Here is a 24,339-nt window from a genome sequence, read left to right on the forward strand (position 1 = left end):
AGATTTTAAGTAATCTCTACACCCAACATGGGGCTTGAACTCACAACCCAGAGACCAAGAGGTGCATACTCTGCTGTCTGAGCCAACTGGTTGCCCCTTCTTTTTTTTTTTTAATTTATTTTTTTGATTTTACATCCAAGTTAGCATATAGTAGCTTCCAGTGATCCATCCCCTGTGTATAACACCCAGTGATCATCCCAACACGTGTCCTCCCTAATGCCTCTTACCCACTTAGCCCATCCCCACCCACAACCCCTCCAGCAACCCTTAGTTCTCTGTATTTAAGAGTCTCTTGGGCGCCTGGGTGGCGCAGTCGGTTAAGCGTCCGACTTCAGCCAGGTCACGATCTCGCGGTCCGTGAGTTCGAGCCCCGCGTCAGGCTCTGGGCTGATGGCTCAGAGCCTGGAGCCTGTTTCCGATTCTGTGTCTCCCTCTCTCTCTGCCCCTCCCCCGTTCATGCTCTGTCTCTCTCTGTCCCAAAAATAAATAAACGTTGAAAAAAAAATTAAAAAAAAAAAAAGAGTCTCTTATGTTTTGTCCCTCTCCTTGTTTTTATATTATTTTTGCTTCCCTTCCCTTATGTTCATCTGTTTTGTATCTTAAATTCCTCATAGGGGTAAAGTCACATGATATTTGTCTTTCTCTAACTTTGCTTCACATAATACCCTCTAGTTCTGTCCACATGGTTGCAAATGGCAAGATTTCATTCTTTTTGATTGCCAAGAAGTACTCCATTTTATGTATATGTACACACACACCCCACATCTTCTTTACCCATTCATCCGTCGGTGGACATTTGGGCTCTTTCCATACTTTGGCTATTGTCGATAGCGCTGTTATAAACATTGGGATGCATGTGCCCCTTTGAAACAGCACACCTGTAGCCCTTGGATAAATAGTAGTGCAGTTGCTTCCTTGTAGGGCCAGCTGCCCCTTCTCAACGCATGGGTTAATCTTACATTTCTGACCGAGAAATCCTGATTTGTTTGTTTCTTGCCACTCTCACCTTTTTCCCCCTCCTGTGTTCCTTCCTTTGCCTTTATTTTTAAGATAAAATGCATGAAAAAAAAAAAGTTGAGTAGGGGGATGAGTATTATTTTGACAGGAAGTAAAACCAAAAGCATGCAAAATAAATTAAGCTTGCATTTTCTCTGCAGGTCATTTAATGAATGTTATGTGCTACAGAGTAAACAGTTTTGGGCAGCTAGTTTAGTTTTTTCCACTTCTAAGCCTCTGACAAATGATTTTAGATGATCCTTTGGTCTGAAAAAGGAAAACTTTATATGTGTGACTTTTAAGTTGAGTTTTGTTATTCTTCGAAGACTTTTTTATGTAAGCCATTTTTGTGAAGTTGTTTTAGTTGAATTTGAAATTTAAAAAAAGCTTTAAAAGTAGAGTCTGCCGTATTGAACTGTTTTTCACATGTTTTACATTAAAAAGTTAATTTGCGGAGTGCCTGGGTGGCTCAGTCAGTTGAGTGACTTTGGCTCAGGTCATGATCTGGTGGTTCGTGAGTTCTAGCCCCATGTCAGGCTTTGTGCTTGCAGCCTGGAGCCTGCTTGGATTCTGTGTCCCCCTCTCTCTCTGCCCCTTCCCTGCTCATGCTCTGCTTCTCTCTCTCTCAAAAATAAACAACAACAAAAAAAGTTAATTTGCCTTTTCTTTTTAATTTTTATTTACTTAAAACAATTTTTTAGTGTTTATTTACTTATTTTGGGAGAGAGAGAGAGTGAGCAGGGGAAGGGAAGAGAGAGGGAGAGAGAGAATCCCAAGCAGTCTTCGTGCTGTCATCACAGAGCCCGATGTGAGACTCGATCTCACGAACCAGGAGGTCATGACTTGAGCTGATATCAAGAGTCGGATGCTTAATCAACTGAGCCACACATGCATCCCTGATTTGCCTTTTCTATTTTTAAAAGATACCAAGAAAATAAAGTTCCCTCATTAAGCAGTCATTATTTGTCAGCTGCTTTTGAAAATTGAGAAATTATGTTTAGTGTGTATGGCTTTAGGTTATCTGACATCTCCTCCAGGAGAAATAATGTCCTACTAAGAAATATTCTTAGTCCTACTATCTGTCCATTTATCTATTTAGTCTGGCATAAATCACTTTCAAAGATAAGAAAATAGTCATACAAAGACATAGTGGAACATGTGAATTTTATGTATTTTCTGATAATGAGCCCTGTTTTAAAGGCTTCTAGAGTTCTTTCAAAAGCAGCTCACTGGTGCTGTGTTTGGCATGTTGTATGTTGTTAAAACTTCACAGAAATGTGGAGGTACTGAATTGTGCACTTTATAGAATCTGGTATGCTAACATGATCACTTTTCCATGTACCAGTAATCTTTGGATTGTGAGATACATATATCATGTTTACAAAACTTATGTCTGGCTTATCTGATTGGAATTGAAATGGACATTTTCCAGTAGTTACTTCTCAACATTCTAATTGAGTAATATCCACTAAATATCTATTTAAGTCAAAATGTAAAGGATCAGTGGCTTGCTTAATCAGCTTTAGAGGTATAAAGTTAGGATGTGAATTCACATCCCCTCTTTCTCCAGAGAGGTGACTTGATGACTTCTCTTTCTCTCAGTAATGTAGTAGAGCCTATTTGGCTTAATCAGCAGCCTTGGGAGTTGGAGCAATCATTTGAAATATTGAGTGGAAAAGTTCTTGCACTTGGAGAAGTCAGGAGGCCAGGAGTGAGAGACATATCCACATCCTTTCCCTGGTGGCCCCTCACCTGTGAATTCGCACCAGGGTGGTAATAAAATTGCAGGAGCTCATTTTATGTGAAACCATTAGCAGCCTGAGAATTTGGAGCTAGCTGCCTCTCATACTTTAAGACACTGGAAGGTGTCATTTATAAGCATGGAGAGCTTGAAGGAAGGCAGAACAGGCTTGTAAACCGTAGCTTTAGGCTCTGGACAGTAATCAGTTTGTAATATAGTTTAGTCTTAGGCTATCAGAATCACAAATGTGCCTTTAAGTGTTGCAGGCAAATCCCATGAAATACCTGACTATAAAAGGTAGAGACAATGGCTAGTTATTTCCCAGTTGTTATTGGGGATATGTTATTTTCTTTTTGTTCTTTCATGCATAAGGGTAGAGGGGAAGGGAGCCATGCTGCAAGTGGAACAAGTAAAACTGAATATTCGTGTAAGTTTTTGTTTTTTTTACATTGACCATGATGAGAAGTCAAGTATCACAACTAATATGGAGGTTTTACTTTTTTTTTTAAGTTTTTATTTACTTATTTTGAGAGAGAGCTCAGAAAGGCAGAGAGAAAATTCCAAGTGGACTCTGCACTGTCATCACAGAGCCTGATGCAGGACTCAATCCCGTGAACCTCAAGATCATGACCTGAACCTACATCAAGAGCCAGATGCTCAACTGACTAAGCCACCCAGGCACCCCTGGAGGTTTTACTTTGAAATAGCTACTCGTGCATGGTTCCTGCTTTTTTGTGTGGCTGACTCTGAGTTCCTAGGCTGGGGCAAGTGTGTGTGAGAGCCCTCGGGGCTGGGGAAATAAGGAAGCATTTCCAGCTTCTATTGGCTCATAAGGTGGAGGGTTCCCCAACATGAGGGCAGAATTCAGGTTCTTGGCCACCTGTGGAAATGACAAATGGCCCTCACTGTGGGCTAGCCCAGCTTCAGGATCTCTGCTGATGATCCCAAGAAATGATTCTTTAACTGAACCATGAAGAAAACCAGAAAATTAGGAGAGAATTCAAGAATGCAGTTTGCAGATCAAGAACAGTCTATAGAATCTACCTGGGCATAATGATGTGTATGTCAGGGTGCTCCAGGCTTTGCCTCCAGACCAGTACAAACGTGACTGTTCAAATCTCAGTACTCCAAGTCCCCACGGCTTGCCCTCTTCCAGGAGTTCGATAAGTTACCTGAAATGTCCCTGGTTGGCCCCTGTCTGATCAGAGCTGTCCCTGCTGCTTAGCGGTGGTCCTCCTGCTCCAGCCAGGATCCTGTGGCAGTGAGAGACCCAGGTTCATCTGCAGTCCTGTTGCTTGTCTATTTGGCCAGTAGAAAACAGCCTTTTCGATTCCCATGGGAGATCCAGAGGAATTTGTAGCCATTCAGTAATATTTCTGTCCTTCATATTAAAGTTCAGTTCTTTCCACAGGACCCAGATGGCATTGGGCAGGAGAGAGGTGGCCCTATGCCGAGAGATCAGTATTATCTTAGAGAAACCACTGCTCCCTCTAGACCCTAGGTTCCTGTTGCTCGGGATTCCTGTTTTTAGCCTGGTTCCTTTTTAAGACTTCTTTTTTTTCACAAGGAGATGTTACGCTAATTCTCTCTTAAGGATCTTCACTGTTTCAGTACATGTCTGTCGGCTCAGAGATGGTGTTTAAGCATTTGAAGGTAATCTCTGCTAACATACATGTTCAGAGTCACCAGGTAGAATTTTCTCTAGTGGTGTGGTCAGAAAGGCTCTGCTCATTCCCACAGGCTCTGAGAGGTGCTCAGAGTTGGGTCGGATATGGATTTTCTGCTAAGGCAGCCTTGCTTGCTGCCACTGTGTTCTGTACCCCTGCAAGTGTGGGACCTGGCTAGAAGTAGATTGTTCTCATCCAGCAGAAGTGTGCTTGGATACTGGCTGCCCATTCCCATCCTCTCCTGCAGAAGCAGCTCAGGGCATTCCTTGTTTAATGGTCATGTGGACTACATTAGCAATGCTTTTCTGAGAGGCAACATAGGGGATATTACCCTGATAAATTATGAATTGCCTCTTTCTGAGCCATCCTGTTCTTTTATGCTTCTTTGCCTTTCTTTACTCTGGAGCTCCTTGTAGTGCAGGTGTTAATGTTTTTATGAGGAGATCTTCCTGAGGTTGAGGGAGGCTTTGGGAAGGCTGCTGGCTAGAATAGTGTCCCCCCCCCCCCCAAATTTTTAGTTATAACTCTGGCACCACACTGATAGGGCTCTAGAAGGTTCAGAGAAGTGCTAAAACTGCAAGACTTACGGGCAGGGACTTTGCCCATTTTACAAGTGTTGAGTAAAGTAGTTCTGAACAAGAAAAGCATTTGATGGAATCTTACCTTGTACAAAGACATACTATTTTTGGCCTCTTTCTCTCTCTTTTTTTTTTTTTTTCCCCTCTTTCACCTTTCCCTTGCAACCTTCTCCTCCATATCAGCTTTCTGATCCCCAGTTGCCCTGTACTATTCCTCTCAATCCCAGATCTGCCCTCTCCTGTATCTTGTTCTTATTCTCGGGGAGGATTACATTCTTTTGAGCCCTATGTGCCAAGCCCTGTGCTTGCGCATTTGTGTATTATCATGAGGAAATTCTTTGGCCCATTTTACATATGAGGCAAGTGAGATTCAGGGAAGTTATTGACTTATCCAGATTCATACACCTACTAAGGGATGGAGCAGAAGCCAACCCCCTGTTTCTGAAGACTCTTTACTGAATCACTACATTTCAGTCATCTAGTCTGGGAAAAGAGTATTCTTTTATTGTTACCCAAAGCGATGATAATATAAAACATCTGTAAATTGGAGGTTTGTTAAGTAAATTATGGTATAGTCATACCCTAGTAATGATGTAGGTGTTAAAAATAATAAGGTAGTTTCCATGAATGGTGAAGTAGCTTGATTGCACTAAACCTTCTGTAGATTACATTCTGTACTCTGTAAAAAAAATATTTTTAAAAACCACTATTTTAAGGCAGTGGAAAGCAAGCAAAGTCAGGCAAAAACTGAAACATATCTACCCTTGAAACAAACTACAATGGATAGTTTTTTGGTGGCTTTTTACCAGACGGCACTTCAAATCTACCTTGTGTCTGTGGCAAAAAGCACAGCCGTACTGTACTGAGGTGTTAGAAGGAGAGGTAGAGACTGGCAAAGCAGCCAGAAAGTTAGGAGGGAAATCCCAGAGGGAAGGAGCTCAGAGGGAATAAACTTCAAAATTTACATATAAAATGGCATAAATCCTTGGCTAGCCACTAAGCTGTGTGTGTGTGTGTGTGTGTGTGTGTGTGTAGAGAGAGCTTCCAGTGGAACTGATGGAAAAGCAGCAGCTGGAAGCTGAAAGACCTGAGTAGAGATCTTAGCTGCTGTTCACCACAGAGGAGACAGTGGTGTTTGTGTTCAGCCAAATTAACTGTCTGCTAGAACAAAAATCACTCTTCAGAGAAATATACAGAATCTAGAATCTTAATAACAATCATAATATCCAAAGTCCTATAAAAAAATCACTATATCAAAGCATTATGATGAATACCCAAAATGAATTCAATGTTATATGTCAGTCATATCAATAAAATTGAGAAAAAAAATAACTGTAGAGATGAAGAAGCAAGGGGGAAAAAGCAGTTAATTGAGGCCAAACTCAAGATGATCTATACATACATTGCATTTAACAGACAAGGGCTTTAAAGCATCCATCATAAGTATGTTGAAGGACTTAATGGTAAATATATACACAATGAGCAGATAGAGAACATCTCCTTAGAAACAGACACACTAGGGACTCCTGGTTGGCTTAGTTGATTAAGTATCTGATTTCGGCTCAGGTCATGATCACACAATTCATGGGTTCAAGCCCCACGTTGGGCTCTATGCAGCCTGGGACCTGCTTCAGATTCTGTGTCTCCCTCTCTGCCCCTCCCCCACTCATACTCTGTCTCCTCTCAAAATTAAAAGAAAAAATTAGACACACTATTAAAAAGAGCTGAAAGATCAGTGATTGGCATTGGCTGGAGGAGAGGAGGGAGTGGGGAATGACCGATTAATGTGTATGGAGTTTCCTTTTGGGGTGATGAAAATGTTCTTGAACTAGATAATGGTGATGCTTTTACAACATTGTAAAAGTATAAAATGCCAGTATGCTTTTAACATGGTTAAAATTAATTTTATGAAGAGGGAACTTAAAAGTACATTCACTAAGTTTAAAAATATACTGGATCAGCTTAGTAGTGGATTGTAGACAGCACAAAAGTCAATGAACTCAAAATAGATCAATAGTAATTACTAATTTGATGAAGACAGGAAAAAGATTGAAGAGAAATGAATAGAGCCTCAGAGACCTGTGGGACAATATCAAGCAGTCTAATGTAGGTAATGAGAGTTCTAGAAGGAAAGAAAAAAGAGGCCCTAAAAATATTTGACAGAGTAAAGGATAGAAAGTTCCTCAACTTTTTTTCAGAAAGTTCCCAAATTTGATGAAATACACTAACCTGCACATCACTCAGCAAACCCTCAGCAAGATAAATTTCTCTCTCTCTCTCTCTCTCTCTCTCACACACACACACACACACACACACACACACACACACACACACACGAAAGCCACACTGCTAAAATCCAAAAATAAAGTCTTGAAAGCATCCAGATGGAAAAAAGATAACATTACTTACAAGGGAACAGAGATATGAATGGCAGCAGACTTCTCATCAGGAACAATGGAGAGTAGAAGGTAAATGCATCGATACCTTTCAAGTGCTAAAAGGAAAAAAATGTCATCTCAGAATTCTATGTTCAGCAAAACTATCCTTCAGAAATGGAGCTAAAATAAAGATGTTTACAGATAAGCAAAAACTGAGAGAATTTGTTACAAGGAAATCCACGCTACAAGAAATGGTAAAGGAGGGGCACCTGGGTGGCTCAAGTCCTTTAAGTGTCTGACTCTTTATCTGACTCAGGTCATGATCTCACTGTGAGTTCAAGCCCTACACTGGACTCCATGCTGACAGTGCAGAGCCTGCTTGGGACTCTCTCTCTCCCTCTCTTTCTGCCCCTCCCCCACTCACTCTGTCTTTCTCTCAAATAAATAAACTTAAATTTTTTTAAATAAAAAAATAAATTTAAAAAATGCTAAGGAAGTTCTTTAGGCTGAAGAGAAATAACCCCAGATAATTTGGATATATAAGAAGGAATGTAAATCACCAGAAATGATGAAGAAAAGAACGAGGTAGATCTCTATGTGTTCATATGAGCATGTCGTAATAACTAACAATAATAAATATTTATATAGCAATTAGTGTTCCGAGTGTCTTAGATATGTTATTTAACCCTCACAGTAATCATATAAAATGGGTATTATTATTAACCTCATTTTACAGATGTGATAACTGAGGCACAGAGTAACTTGCCCAGTGCCACACAATGTGGCAGATGTAGGATTCAAATTCAGCATTCTGATTCTAGAAGCTATCTTCTCAACTGTTCAACTCAAGCCTCTTGATATATTATTACCTGAACCAAGCAGTGTGCATATAGTATGATCTTTGTGTAAATAAAAGTATGAAGATACTATTTTTAGGAAGAATATATAGCCTTTAATGGCGGTCACCTTTGGGGAAAGATTGAAGGCTTGGAGTATGGAAGGGGCGACTAAAGTTTTGAATGTTTTTTAATGTACTTGTGTCACTTTTATTTTTGCAAAATAAAATTATAAAGTCACTAGCTGGGAAAAAATATAGGTACATAGTCTGGGGTGTGAGGATAATAATCTGTCTCTGCCTTATAAGGAATTTGACAGAAATGAAGAAAATGTGGACTGAGAATCAGGATTCTGGGTCAGCAAGATGCTGTCATTTGACAAAGGCTGTCATGGAGCTGTCAGGTAGTGTTCTTTGGTCTTTGACACTTTTATCCCTTTGCTGAATCTTCTCCATCCCCAGGCTTCCCCTGTCACTCAGGAGATGACTCTAGGGAAACACGTCTTGCTCTGAAGTTCTCTCCTCCACATTGCCATCTCAACATACAATCTGGCTTAATTCTTACTCAGAGCTGCTGATGTTAGGGCCCCCTGGCTGGTTCTGTCCAAGGTTACTTAGCTACTAAGTGGTAGTGCCAGAATTTGAATAGGGTGGTATGACTCATAGGCACCCTCTTAGTGCCTGTGAAGTGTGAAGTTATGTGCTGGTTAACATTACATCAGTTAACCTTATCCATTGCTAGATCAGGGAACCAAGGAGCAGAGGGGTGGGTACCTGCCCCAATATGAAACTAAGGCAGCGTTGGGATCCCAACCACAGGTTCTGTTCCAAAGCTGGGATTCTTTTGACAAGGCTGTGCTGGCCTAGTATCTTTTGTACACTCTTTCACCCAAGGCTGAATTTTAGGTCACAACCAATAGAATTTTGAAAAATCACCCACTTGAAGATCTTGAAGATGATAGAGATACATGCTGTTTCTAAACCAGCAATATACCAGTCTTCCCATTGATCAACAGTGTGGCCTTAGAATTTATCATCAAAATATGGCATTTTTGAGAGTGAAAGGGATGCTGTTAATATTGACACAGTGAGGGGGGGGCACCTGGGTGGCTCAGTTGGTTAAGCATCCCACGTTTGATTTTGGCTCAGGTCATGATCTCACAGTTTGTGGGATTGAGCCCCATGTTGGGTTCTTCACTGATAGTGCAGAGACTGCTTGGTATTCTTTCTCCCTCTCTTTCTGTCCCTTTTCTGCTCACACACACACACACTCTCTCTCTCTCTCTTTCTTTCTCTCCCAAAATAAATAGATGAACTTAAAAAAATAATTTTAATATTGACACTGGGACATTAGAAGTCAGCCAAGACTGTCCAGGCAAACCAGGGTTTGTGGTCACTCTATATAGACAACACGTTATTTAGTGCCCTCACATATTTATTGTTATTTGTGAATTCTATTACTTTTTGGATTGCAAGTTTCTGAAATGTAGAAATTAAAGCTACTAACCTTTAATCATACATTGTTCCATAAATATGGGCAACCATAACAGTAACTACTTGGCTAAATCCAATTCTAGAATGTAAGCATTTGTAGTCATTCTTAAAGGAGTGAAGCAGTTATTTAAAAATTTTTTTAATGTTTTTATTTATTTTTGAGACAGGGAGAGACAGAACATGAGCAGAGGAGGGTCAGAGAGAGCGGGAGACACAGAATCCGAAGCAGGCTCCAGGCTCTGAGCTGTCAGCACAGAGCCTGACGTGGGGCTCAAACTCAAGCTGAAGTCAGATGCTCAACTGACTGAGCCACCCAGGCGCCCCTTTAGTAGTTATTTAAATGCATTTATATGTAACACATGAAAGCCAAAAACAAAAATTAAAATAAAGTATAAACCCATCCTTTTTGCCTATACAAGGTGACTATATTTTTAGAGCCACAGTTTGGTGTATGCACTGAGCACATGATTTGAGTACATTTGTGGAAATGGGTAATTGGACAAAATATTTGAGATTGAAATTATCTGGGAAAATGCCAGGCATGTGATTGCTCTACGTGTAGCTGAAAATGTATATTCTCTATGTAGTGTAGAGTTTAATTAAACAGAATGATCTGATTTTAATCTAACTTTTTATACTTATAAAATTAAGTTTTGGGGCACCTGACTGGCTCACTTGATAGAGCGTGTGACGCTTTTTTTTTTTAAGTTTATTTATTTTGAGAGACACAGCACAACCTGGGGAGGGGCAGAGAGAGAATCCTAAGCAGGCTGCACCCTGCCGGCATGAGCCTGATGCAGGGTTTGATCTCACCGACTGTGATATCATGACCTGAGCTGAGATCAAGAGCCAGATGCTTAACTGACTGAGCCACTCAGGCACCCTAAACTCTTGATCTCAGCTCAGGTCATGATCTCATAGTTAATGGGATTGAGCCCTGTATCAGGCTCTATGCTGAGTGTGGAACCTGCTTAGGATTCTTTCTTTCCCTCTCTCTCTGCCCTACCTGGCTAATGTGCATGCACACTCTCTCTCAAAATAAACTTTTAAAATAAAATTAAGTTTGATTCTTTTATTTTAGGTGTTTTTTAATCATGAAAACTGATGCTCAAAGTACCTATCAAAACAATTTTGTGTATTTTTCATATGAGGCAGTTTATTTATTTATTTTTTAGAGAGAGAGCATGAGCAGGGGAGGAGGCAGAGAGGGAGAGAGAATTTTTTTGTAGTTTGAGAGAGAACAAGCACAAGTGGGGGAGGGGCAGAGAGCAAGGGAGACAGAGAATCCCAAGCAGGCTCCACACTGTCAGTGCAGAGCCCGATGTGGGCCTCAATCCCATGAACGGTGAGTTCATGACCTGAGCCGAGATCAAGAGCAGGACACTTAACTGACTGAGCCACCCAGGTGCCCTGAGAGAGAGAATCTTTTTTTTTTTTTTCCAATATATGAAATTTATTGTCAAATGAGAGAGAATCTTAAGTAGGCTCCACACTCAGCACGGAGCCCAATGTGGGGCTCAATCCCATGACCCTGGGATTATGCCCTGAGCCAACGTGAAGAGTTGGATGCTCCACTGACTGAGCCACCCAGGTGCCTCTTTGTGAGGCAACTTAATAGACTGGACAGTTGCATACTTAACTATTTACTATGTTTGCTGATCTCATTATGGTTTTTAAAAATCATTTAGTTTGGAGCCAACTAAATGTCCCTATAGTTTTTGTATGTTAATTAACATAAAATGTCATCTTTAATGTTTCACCAACTTCACCATGTTAGGCTGAAGATATTTTTTTGTTGTATCAGATACCTTTTTGTATTTTATTTAAATCCATATATACTTGTTTTAAGTATTTGGAATTATTGCTAAGGCTAGTGGAAAATATTTAAGTGTAAAAATTTAGGGTTTTTTTCCAAAGTGTTCTTTCAAGTAATTGATAGATGTGAAAAACATTTAGCAGGTTTTCTGCCTTTCTACCTTCTCTTAAGCTGTGCTTCTGAAGAAATATTCTTGCAGAACATACTTCAGTACTGCTGTATTATAGATGTAGCATCATCTAAAAGGAAAGGTTGAATGTGGGTTTGAAGTTGACAAGTGATGAAAAGTAGCCCTGAATTGTCAATTAGAAAGTGAAGGCCTGGAACCAATAACTTAATGGGCAATACCCCCTGCTATTTTACCTTAAGGACTGTAGGATTTTTCTGTTCTGGAAATATGTATGTGTGCACCCAGTTATAGACATCTGTACATAAATACACACATATATGAATATGAATATATGGGAGGAGGTGTAAATCTAAACTACTCACTGATACATCTCCTAAAAATACATTTCCTTTATGGGAGGACTTGCCAAAAAAATCAGTGCATAACGTTAACTTTGTTTCATGATTATTGCTTCTCTAACATAGAACTTTCATTGGTTTTATGAACCATATTGACAAATGACAAATGTGAAAAATATGTAATTTTTGTCCGTGGAGTTTTTTCTGAAAATTCTTGCCTTCAATCCTGTGGGAAGTCTTTTTTCCAGTCACCAATGCAAGCATATAATCCTGCGTTGTTTGCAGTTTATACAACCTCAGTTGATATATAGTATGCTTTTTGCTGATTTTAAAATATGAGAGGCACCTGGCTGGCTCAGTCAGTGGAGCGTACAAGTCTTGATATTAGGGTTGTAAGTTTGAGCCCCATGTAGGGCATAGAAATTACTTAAAAATAAAATCTTAAAAAAATATATGAGTAGGGGTGCCTGGGTGGCTCAGTGGGTTAAGCATTGATGCTTGATTTCAGCTCAGGTCATGATCTCATGGTTTGTGGAATTGAGCCCCACATCTGGCTCCGTGATGACAGCATGGAGCCTACTTGAGATTCTCTCTCCTTCTTTCTCTGCCCCTCCCCTGCTCATGTGTGTGTGAACCCTCATTCCCTGCCCCTCTCTCTCTCAAAAACTTAAAAAAATGAGTAATCATTTAAATGTTTATTTATTTTGAGAGAGAGAGAGAGAGAGAGAGAGAGAGAGAGAATATCCCAAGCAGGCTCCACGCTCAGTGGAGAGCCCAACACAGGGCTTGATCCCATGATCTTGAGATCACAACCTGAGCCAATATCAGAAGTCACACACTTAACTGACTGAGCCACCCAGGCACCCCTGAGTAATTAATCATTTATAAACTAGGTTAAAATGAATTTTAAGTGGTTAAGGTAGGAATCCAGATGAACCAAAGCTATTTGTATTGCATTGGCACTATATACATCTTTCCATTATTTATTATGCCAATAAAAAATCACTTTATTAAAAATAGTCCTACAATAAAAGAAGGGATGAAAATACAGAAATAAAAAGTCCAAGATGAATTTAGTAGTGTTTGTTGTTTCTGAGATTGGTGTACGTCCTTTTCTTGAAATGTCAATTCAAATTAAACCTTTTAAAATTAAATCTGAGGAGTGCCCAGGTGGCTCAGTCAGTTAAGTATCTGACTTCAACCCAGGTCATGATCTCATGGTTCCTCGGTTTGAGCCTGGCGTCGGGCTCTGTGCTGACAGCTTGGAGCCTGGAGCATGCTTCAGATTCTCTGTCTCCCTCTCTCTCTGCCCCTCCCCTGCTCATACTCTCTCTCTCTCAAAAATAAATGTTACAATATTTTTAAATTACATTTGAAAATAATGTTCCCCAATTTTTTGAATGGAATTTTAATTTTATTTATTTATTTTTAAGATTTTATTTTTAGGCGCAGTTGCGTGGCTCAGTTGGTTTAGCAGTAGCTCTTTGTTTCAGCTCAGATCATGATCTTGCGGTTCATGAGTTTGAGCCCAGAGTTGGGCTCTGCAGCTGGCAGCACGAAGCCTGCTTGGGATTCTCTCTCTTTCTCTCCCTCTCTCTCTCTGACCCATCCCCACTCACGCTGTCTCTCTCAAATAAATAAATAAACTTAGAAAAGGGATATGTTAAAAAAATAGATGTCCAACGTGGGGCTCAAACTTATGACCCCAAGATCAAGAGTAAAATACTCTACTGACTGAGCCAGCCAGGTGACCCTGAATGGAATTTTTAAATACAATGTGACAGTATGCAAAAAATGCATACCTGTGCTGGTGAAAATCCTTAGGACACATATCAGGGATGACTCCCCCAGGAGGAACTTGTAGAAGGGTCCCAAGTTCTCAGACATAGTGCAAGATTCTGAGAGATTGTTGGGAAAGATCCTCATTTCTGACCTCTGACTTTAGGTAGGTTTGGTTTAGAGGCGCACTCTCACTGGGGAGGGTAAGGGCCTCATCCTGTGGGCACTCTGACCCTTCAGTACTGCATCTTTGGCCAATGTGTACCTCCTGTGAGGATGGGAATATTCAGTCACTGTTAGCCAAAGCAGGCACGGGAGGGCTTGGCCAATGGTTGTAGGTGGATTGCTTGAATCTGCCAACAGCATGAAAACGAGAACATTGGCCCCTTTCTAATCTACTGAACTCAAGTGCTTATTGGGCATGATCTTCACGAGGACTTCACCCTGGGTTCATGAGGTTCCTGTCAGGCACTTACTTGTCTCTGGAGTCCCCAGAATCATCCATTCGTCCAGAGTCTTTGACTTTTGTCTGGAGAGAAAAAGCAGAAGGTCTGTATGAAGGGTCTACCAGGCTTGGGGTACTGTGCTTCTGCTTCCTGAGGCTGTGTGTGCCTAGTGGATAGCAATGACCTTGTGACTACTAGCTACCGTTTGCATGCTGCTCCAGTAGTGAAAGCCCAAACATTGATTAAATTATATCGATGTGTTCTGAATATCCAGGAACACTTTTTTTTTTAAGCTTTACAGATGATCAGGCTTGTTGTCAGTATGATTTGTAGTCTCTGTTATATAGTGTCTGTAATTATCTAGATCCTCTCATGTTTTCTGCCCAAACCTATATCTTTGACCAAGTAGAGAAGGAAGAGAACCTACTGATAAAACAGGTTGGAGCCTGCACATGGATGCGTGCATCTCTGACACATTTGCAGGAAATTGTCTCACTTTAATCTTTTTATTCATAATTACATCACAATTGAGGCATTTAGTATACAAGTTGAAGAAACACATGACCAGCTACTGCTTACTACCCTTTGCTCCTCAGTTTGGATTATCCAGGGCAATGGTGCTTTACACTGGGGATCCCAATAAATGAGCTGGAAACTAATTTATTAGGTCATGAGAAGCATTTAAAAAGTGAATTGTAAGAGAAGTTATTCTAGTCAGAGTACATCACATGTTGAATTTCATTTTATAAAACTTTTGTTTCTTTTAATTTGTGAGGGGGGTGTTTCTGGGCTCTCAGTATAAAATATGTTTCTTCCTATGAGTTGCAGTAAAAAAAATTTTTTTTTTTGGAAAATGCTGCATTGGAGGAATTTCTGATCCGGGGAGATGGCTTTCCTTCAGGGGGTATGGGGCACCCATAAGCTACTAGCAGTTTCCTGGTTATCTTTTTTTCCTGTAGCTGTGGAGTTCCCCAGTTTAAACTCAGCTTCTTTTCCCATGAACATGCTGTTATATAGCGTTTGGGAGATTGTGGAGTTAAATGGGTTTTTGTAGGCTCTCTTGGGGCCCTAACCGTCATTTGTAACATCTTTTCCATTGGGAAAAATTCATTTTCAGCTCCAAAGAAGCAAGTTCTTGGTGATTTTTTTTTTTAAAGCAGAACTCTGTCATTAATTGGGAACTACTTTTATACACTTTTCTGTATTATATAATAGTAAAATCTATTTGGACCTTAAGCATTCTGTCACACTCCTTTACCCCTTTTTCATTTCTGATGAAGAGTGATGTGTTTTAGGAGCTCTGGGTGGCCTGGGGTAAGTGGTGTCGCTGACAGCACTTCTGAAGAGGGAGGCTGACAAGCCCAAAGGTCAGAACATTTGTGTGTCCGCACCCCTTAACGAGTCTCCGAAGAAAAGCATCTTCTTGCACGTGCAACAGTTGATAATCATCAGGTTCCTTTTACCATTGAAGCCAGTGTGGCCCTATGTTAATATAAGGTGCTCTTTACAAAGGCACACTCATACCAGATCTGCCTGGTGTTCATTCACTAGGCATTGATTGAGTACCTTTTCTGTGCAAGGCACTCCTTAGGTCCTGGGATAAGGCAGTGGGCAGTGTGGACAGGGACCCTACCCAGGAGCTTCCCCAACAGTGAGCCTGCTCTTGGTTGGTCTCACACTTTGGCCTTTTGTTCATTGGGCTTGTTGGAGACAAGCTGTACAACAGATTTATCCTTCCAAAGTAGTAGCTGGGCCCAAGGACTGCTCTGTCCTCACCTTAAGCGGGGCTAGGTGTCGAGCATGTTAAAGGCTTGTAAGAGAGAAGGGAGTTTGTTCTTGGGAAATGCTACAGATTCTTTGAAGAACAAAAACTTTAATAAGATTTTTGAGAGCTCAACAAAACAATAAGTGGGGCACAAGCTGTAGACAGTAGTCAGAGAAGACAATGTGCATCAAATCAAGATTTATTGCTCTAGTCTCTGAAAAGTCTTCTTAGGGAAGCATCCCACCCCCATCTATAGCCTCCTGATTCCATAATATCTAACCCCTTACGAAATCTATCCACATTATTCTGCTACCCCCTCCCTACCAGCACAACTTCATGGTAGGAAGAACTTATTTCACTGCCTGTTTTTCCTGAGGTTTATAAAAACAAAACGTGTGAAGGGAATGTATGCTGATTCTCTTGGGACTAATTAAACAAACAGATTCAGGGAAAGAAAGCAGAGAAGATGTAGTATAGTTAAGATGTAAAAAATGTAATTTTCAGGATAACAGCCGTCAATTTTTCCACTCGAGTGTTTTTCCAAAGGGCAGAGGGCAAAAAGCGTCTTACGTCCTCTCAAAGCTGAGACACATTTCAACATGGAGATGTTAGAAGCAAATTTGGTGCCCAAGACAGGTGCCAGATTTTAATTACAGTTGGCATTTCTGAGCATGCTTTTGGCAGAGGTGGCCATCTTGTTGGAAAAGCCATAGATTTTGACACTAGCAGTATGGGTGCCCAGTTAAAAATGATTGAAAATAATTTCCCTCCTATTTTCATCATGTTGGTTGTGAGAGAAAACTTCAGTGGTTAATATTTAAACAAGATACTCTCTGTTCAGAGAAAACAGTTGTTCATTGGAATTGTCTTGGTGGTTTGGAGCGTTAGCTCTGGGGGTAATAATTTCTATCTCAGAGCCTTTGAAAAACCCCAGTTAAAACAATAAAATAGGATGTTTCATTATAAGAAATGAAGTTGGCATATACCAGGTTTTCCATTAAGTTCCAGGTCACAGACAAATAAAGTATGTTCGGGAGAAAAATCCTTTTTAAAAATAATTAGGGAGCTGTCTGTTTTGTTCACCAGATGGAAAATCCGTAGTTGTGGGTGGTCTGTGTTGGAGAGGGCATCTCACAATTGGCAGGACCATGCCTTTAACTTTTCAAGTCCTAGGACAAAAATCTAAATGCCACTGACTGTTCAGAAGGCTCCCAATATGTATTAGCCCTTGTAGGGCTCTGCTTCCTAAATTTTACCAGTTTTCTAAAAGAGTGTATAGGTAAAATGATTATGGAATGCCAAAATAAATGGCCTGTTGTTCTTTGAATTCTGAAACAGTTTTCCTGTCAGTCCTTGTTTTCTGTGACTTTTCTCGCTGTCAATACATTACGATGATAATGTGATTAGTGGAACCGCCTGCATTACTATTTAGAAGCCCCTTTTTATTACACTAATGTATTCCAGAGCAGATAGGATGGCCAAATGTGCCTGAAGCTTAAGAAATCATCCTAAGATTGTTGTTCATTGAAGAAAAATATCGTACCTTCATCAGTGTTTAAGGTCTTTTGTATTGTTTTGATAATCTGACGAAATTAATTCAGCAAAAAAATATGTATGCTTTTCTTACTGCTTGCTTGGACTGATAATAGAAAGTTAGCATCTAGCTTTGCTAGTAGTTTTTTTACATATACCAAAATACCATTTTTTAGCCTGATTTTACATGTTACATGGCTTTCCATCTGCAAATCAGACTTTGAAATGAATGTTTTATGTTTGAACATAAGGTTGTGTATGTGTGTTTATGTTAATATTTCATTCATAAATTTAACCCTTCCCAAATCAAAAACTGTTCATGATTATAGGACAGTTAAATTGATAAAAATAATTTTGGATGCATAAATGCATAAACTCTCAAATTGAGTGAGGAAAAAAAGCCCTGGAGTGTAAATCATTTTTTTCGGACAGCAAATGTTTGGCTTTGGATGTACTATGATATTCTGCCTGTGTGTAGTAAAAATGGCAATGATTTATTAGTCCCATATCCCCCCAGCACAGATGCCGCACAGTCTGGCCCTTTTCTGGGCACTAAACACTGGGTTTTAAAAAACATAATTTCACTCAAGTTTTCTGCTTGTGTTCTGTGTTGTACTATTAATAGCAACCCTTTGTTGCTGGTGCCAGCTCTCTGCTAGCATAAGACAATGATGCGTAGGAACCAGTTTTAACTAAAATACTGTAATTGGCACCCAATTTTCATATATAGTCCAGGTGCAGTTCTGTGAAGACTACAAAGACCCTTAAAACTTATGTCATGAAGGTAGAGAAGCTAAACAAATGTAGCAGTTCAGTAGACTGCAGTGCACTTACCTTTGCAATGTCATCGTTGCTTTGGCAAATCTTACTCATTTGCTGTTAAAAGGGGATAAAGGGTGGGGAAAATTTGAAACATTGATGAAGAACTTAAATGGTCTGTGATTCTTCAGAAGAAAAACATTTTTTCTAGAGGGGAATTAATAAAGAACAATGTTGGAAACCTCAGGTTTTACCCTCTTTCCCCCTCACTGCTCAGGAATCAGAAACTGTATTGCTAATTCTCAGTCTGAGAGGAGGTTGAGTCTTGATTTGGCCAAAGGTAAATGTGTTTACTGAGGAGTAAGGCAAGCAGGGAAGCCTCTGTGTTTGGTGTGTTGTTCTGGTCATTGCACCACTCAAGGCAATGCCTCTGAGGCCACATTTCCGTATTTCATGGCTGAAATCTTTGGAGTTATTCTTGATTCCATCCAACTTCTCAGATTCTGTGTCTCTCTACCATGGCTCCTGGCCATCCCTTCCTCACTGCTATCCCAGCTCATCACTCTCTCCTCTTGCCTGGTCTCTCCTCCCTCCTGTCTTCCAGAAGGAGGTCTCTGAACACAAGTCTCATTGCTCTACTCTTTAAAAAGTTTCAGTAGTTCCCAACACTAAAGAATGAAGACCCTCCATGGCCATACAGTGATACAATGTCCTTTATTCCCTGACTCCAAATTACCTTTCCAGAATCGTCTTCCCATACCATGTACCTGAGTCACATTAAAATTGTTGCTTTTTTTAAAAAGTTTATTTATTTTGAAAGAGAGAGGAGGGGAGGGGCAGAGAGAGAGAGCGCGAGCATCCCAAGCAGGTTCCACACTGGAGTGTGGAGCCTGATGCCAGGCTCAAACTCATTAACTGTGAGATCAGGACCTGAACTGAAATCAAGAGTTGGATGCTTAACCGACTGAGCCACCCAGGCACCCTTAAAATTCTTGCTTTTAATGAGCCCTCTGCTCCCCCAATCCCAGCTCTTGCCCATCTCCTTGCCATTGCTCATTCTGTTCCTACTCCTTATAGTGCCCTTCTTCCCATATTCTACTTGGTGAAATCCTGATCAAATATCACCTTCCTCTTATGGTATCTTATCAATCACCCACACTCACCCTGCTATCATGCACCCTTCCTCTGCATCTCTATAGTTTTGTTCATGTTTACTGTACTTTGTACCCTATTTTGTCTCCCATATTACATTAAATCCTCCTGAGGATAAGGCTAGTCCTTGTACCTGTTTGAAAGCCAGCACCTATCTTGGTGCTGAGTATGTGACAAGAAGAATAAATATATTTTTTTAATGTTTACTTATTTATTTTGAGAGAGAGAGTGTGGGCAGGGGAGGGATAGAGAAAGAGAGGGAGAGAGAGAATCCCAAGCAGGCTCCTTGCAGTCAGTGCAGAGTCTGACATGGGGCTTGATCTCACAAACCATAAGATCATGACCTGAGCTGAAATCAAGAGCCAGTTGCTTAACTGACTGAGCCACCCAGCCTCCCCAAGAATAAATGTTTTTTAATTTAATGGAATTCTAGGTTATGGCTTTCTATCAGTTAAGATTCTTGGTTAAGCAACAAATACTGAATCAGGCTCTTTTAAGGCAACAACATTTTTTTTTTTTTTTAAATAAGCTGTACACCCAGTTTGGGGCTTGAACTCATCATCCCGAGATCAAGAGTCACATGCTTTATGGACTGAGCCAAACAAATGAAGGCAACAAAGAAAGAATTTTTTTTTTTTAAGAGACAGAGTAGGCACAGGAGAGGGGCAGAGGGAGAGAAAGAATCTTTTTAAATTTTTAAATTTATTTTTAGAGAGAGGGAGAAAAAGTACACACATGGGAGAGGTAGAGAGTGAAGGAGTGAGAGAATCCCAAGCAGGCTCTGCACTGTTAGTGTGGAGCCCAATGTGGGGCTCAAACTCACAAACCAGGAGGTCATGACCTGAGCTGAAATCAAGAGTCAGACACTTAACCAACTGAGCCAGCCAGGCATCCTGAGAGAGAGAATCTTGAGGCTCCATGCTCAGCAAGGAGCCCAACCGGGGGCTTGATTCCCCGACCCTGGGGTCATGACCTGAGCCAAAATCAAGAGTTGGATGCTCAATTGACTGAACCACCCATGTGCCCCAAAGGCAACAAAAATTCTTTTTTTTTTTAATTTAATTTTTTATTTTTTAAAATTTGCATCCAAATTAGTTAGCATATAGTGCAACAGTGATTTCAGGAGTAGATTCCTTAGTGCCCCTTACCCATTTAGCCCATCCCGCCTCCCACAATCCCTCCAGTAACCCTCAGTTTGTTCTCCATATTTATGAATCTCTTCTGTTTTGTCCCTGTCCCTGTTTTTATATTATTTTTGTTTCCCTTCCCTTATGTTCATCTGTTTTGTCTCTTAAAGTCCTCATATGAGTGAAGTCATATGATTTTTTCTCTGATTAATTTCACTTTCTGATTAATTTCTCTGATTAATTTCACTTAGCATAATACCCTCCAGTTCCATCCACGTAGTTGCAAATGGCAAGATTTCATTCTTTTTGATGGCTGAGTAATACTCCAGTGTGTGTGTGTGTGTGTGTGTGTGTGTGTGTGTGTGTGTGTGTGTACACACCCCACATCCTCTTTATCCATTCATCCATTGATGGACATTTGGGCTCTTTCCATACTTTGGCTTTTGTTGATAGTGCTGCTATAAACATGGGGGTGCATGTGTCCTTTCGAAACAGCACACCTGTATCCTGTGGATAAATGCCTAGTAGTGCAATTGCTGGGTTGTAGTTCTGTTTTTAATTTTTTGAGGAACCTCCATGCTGTTTTCCAGAGTGGCTGCACCAGCTTGCATTCCCACCAGCAGTGCAAAAGAGATCTTTTTTTTCCACATCCTCACCAACATCTGTTGTTGCCTGAGTTGTTAATGTTAGCCTTTCTGACAGGTATAAGGTGGTATCTCATGGTGGTTTTGATTTGTATTTCCCTGATGATGAGTGATGTTGAGCATTTTTTCATGTGTCTGTTGGCCATCTGGATGTAGGGCAACAAAAATTCTTAAGAGATACCAAATCTGGCTTTTTTAGGCAAAAAGGGATTTATTGGAAGGATGTGGGCACATTCACAAAATTGGTGGGAAGGCAGCCCCAGGCATCTTGGCATTAGCACCACTCCTTCGCGTTGTCCCAGCTCAGACAGCCAAATGGATGTACCGCCAGCATGTTCAATCTTTAACTCTGTTCAAGATGTTAACTGTTGGGGGCGGGGGCACCTGGGTGGCTCAGTCAGTTAAGCATCTGACTCTTGATTTGGCTCAGGTCTTGATCTCATGGTTCGTGAGATTGAACCCCTTGTCGGGCTCTGCGCTGACAGTGCAGAGCCTGCTTAGGATTCTCTCTCCCTTTCTCTCTCCTCCTCCCCTGCTTGTGCACACAAACACTTGCACTCTTTCTCTCTCAAATAAACGTTTAAAAAAGAAAAAAAAAGATGTTAACTGTGGGGATGATGTGTTTGGTCTAAATTGGTCTACCCTTTGGCTCTGGGAGAACTATGCATCTTGATGATAATTTTGGAAGACCATAAGTTGTGGGTAGGATGAAGGAATTCCTTAAGAGGTGGGTGGACTTGGGGGCAGTCAGTAACCAATACGTGTTCACACAGGACTGAATATTCCGTTTCTAGCACTCAAGCACCCTGACTGGCCTGTCTGATGTGACTTGCTAGGGATTTGAGCAAGACTTTCTACCCAAATAAGAAGGAAGTGCTCTACACAAGTACAGATATCCCAGGGAAGAGATGATAACACAGCCCCTGCTGTTCACCAAAAGTGTGACCTGTGGCTGCAGGGTTCACAATAGGCACAGAGTAGGCTGAAGTGGGAAAGGTCAGTGTGCGTGCCAGCAGTACTAGTTACCCTGCTCAGTGGTGTCATGGCCCTGTACCACTTGTGGTGGAACCATGCAGAGGCCTCTGTGTGAGAATGGTTGGCTTCTTAGCTAGTCTCTGGGGGTGAGGGTGCCCCTGAAGGTTATTTCTCCTTATAAGTCAAATCGAAACAATGGATACCACTCTCCCAAGTGGAAAGGGCTGTGTCAGCCAAGTGTGGGAGGAGTTGCAGTGATGGGCTGGGAGAGACATGATAAGCAAGTGGCAATAAAAGAATATTTCCACGATGAGTAGGCTTTGAACATGCATAGTAGAATGGGTGTGACACTGGGGAGGCAAGATGGTGCTCAGTGTGCTGAGAAGACAAGCCCAGTTGAAGGCAAGAGTTTGTGTTGGGGTGGCGGGAAATGAGATTGGAAAGTTGTGTTTGGATCAGATTGTGGAGAGCCTGGACTTCTAGGCTAAGGATTTGGGACCTTGCTTTCTAGGCAAGTAGGAGTGCCTATAGATTTCAGAATGGGAGTATGGTGATAGGTGTTTTTAAAAGAGTAGAGTTAAGGGGCGCCTGGGTGGCTCAGTCGGTTAAGCGGCGGACTTTGGCTCAGGTCATGATCTCGCGGTCCGTGGGTTCTAGTCCTGCGTCGGGCTCTGTGCTGACAGCTCAGAGCCTGGAGCCTGCTTCAGATTCTGTGTCTCCCTCTCTCTGACCCTCCCCCGTTCATGCTCTGTCTTTCCCTGTCTCAAAAATAAATAAAAGTTAAAAAAAAAAAATTAAGAAAAAAAAAGAGTAGAGTTAAGTAATTGGCCACAGAGGAGTCACGGTCATGAGGCTGATAACCTAGGGACAAAGATGGCTATCTGAAAAAAAAAAAACCAAAAAACTTTGGGAGAGAGCATCTAGGATTCTAGACTTAAAGTTACTTGGTTGTACCTCCAGGGCAACTATCTGTGTCTCACTTTACGCATCTGGTGGTAATGGCACCATTATTGTTATGACCAAATGAAATAATGATGTTTCATTTTAAAATGTCTCCTTAATCACATACATCTGTTTGGAAATTTAAACTACTACACAAGAAGCTGTTATGATTATTTTCTCCTTGGCTTTCCATTTGTCCTCCAGTTTTTTTTTTCTTTTTTCCTCCTTGCTAGTTTTTTTTTTTTTTTTTAATGTTTACTTATTTATTTTGAGAGTCTTAGAGTGTGAGCAGAGGAGGGGCAGAGAGAGCGAGAGGGAGAGAATCCCAAGTAGGCTCCACACTGCCAACACAGAGCCCAATGCTGGGGTCAGTCTCACAAACCATGAGATCATGACCTGAGCTGAAATCAAGAATCAGGTGCTTAACCAACTGAGCCACCCAAGTGTCCCCCTTGCTAGTTTTTCTTAACCTTCCCTTAGGAATTTCATAGTGGTCCATATGTCCTGGTGGACCAACTGTATAATTTTGGTTTATTTGTTCTTCTCAAAATTAGACTGATTCAAGTGCTAATATGCTAGGCACAGTGATCTAGGTACCCATTTCAAACACGTAGGGTAACTGAGATAAATGTTGGGTACAGGTTTGGATGTTGTAACAAAAAGGCCCCCAAATACAGTGCCATTATCAAAGACACTTTATCTCTCACTTTAAGTGTAGGTTGGTGGCAGAGGGTGTATAGGATGGCTCTGGGAGGACCCAGGTTCCTTTCATCTTGTGGATCGTCCACCCTCAGCATCTTATCTAGGAAGGCTGCTCTGACCTGGCCTGTGACACAGGGAACCCAGAGGATGTGCTCTTCTTTTATGGACGTTTCATACTTCTGGTCACCCTGACCATACCCTGTCAACCAGAACTTTGTCTCATGAATACACCCAGACACAGGAGAGGCTGGGAAATGTCACTGTTAGCTGGGCATCCATGAATTTCACCCTGGGTCTGTCCTGGTGGGCAGACGGTACCACTGTAGCGGTTACACCCCAGACCTGAGGTGGTGGCTAAAGGGTGAGGTGTGCTGGGAAGTGAAACACTGAGCTTGGATGTGCAAGTTGGCATGTCCACACACATACAGGCCCGAACCAGGGCACAAAGAGGAAGGATTGGTTGGTGCTTGAGGCCTGGGGCCTCAGACCTTCACTTGAGCCCTGAGGCCCACATATGGAGGGGTGGGCCTGTTCAGCCAAAT

Source organism: Lynx rufus, unplaced genomic scaffold (genome assembly GCF_022079265.1).
Source record: "Lynx rufus isolate CCGP_SWC_20201006 ecotype Redwood Valley unplaced genomic scaffold, mLynRuf1.p SCAF_1, whole genome shotgun sequence".
NCBI lineage: Eukaryota > Metazoa > Chordata > Mammalia > Carnivora > Felidae > Lynx > Lynx rufus.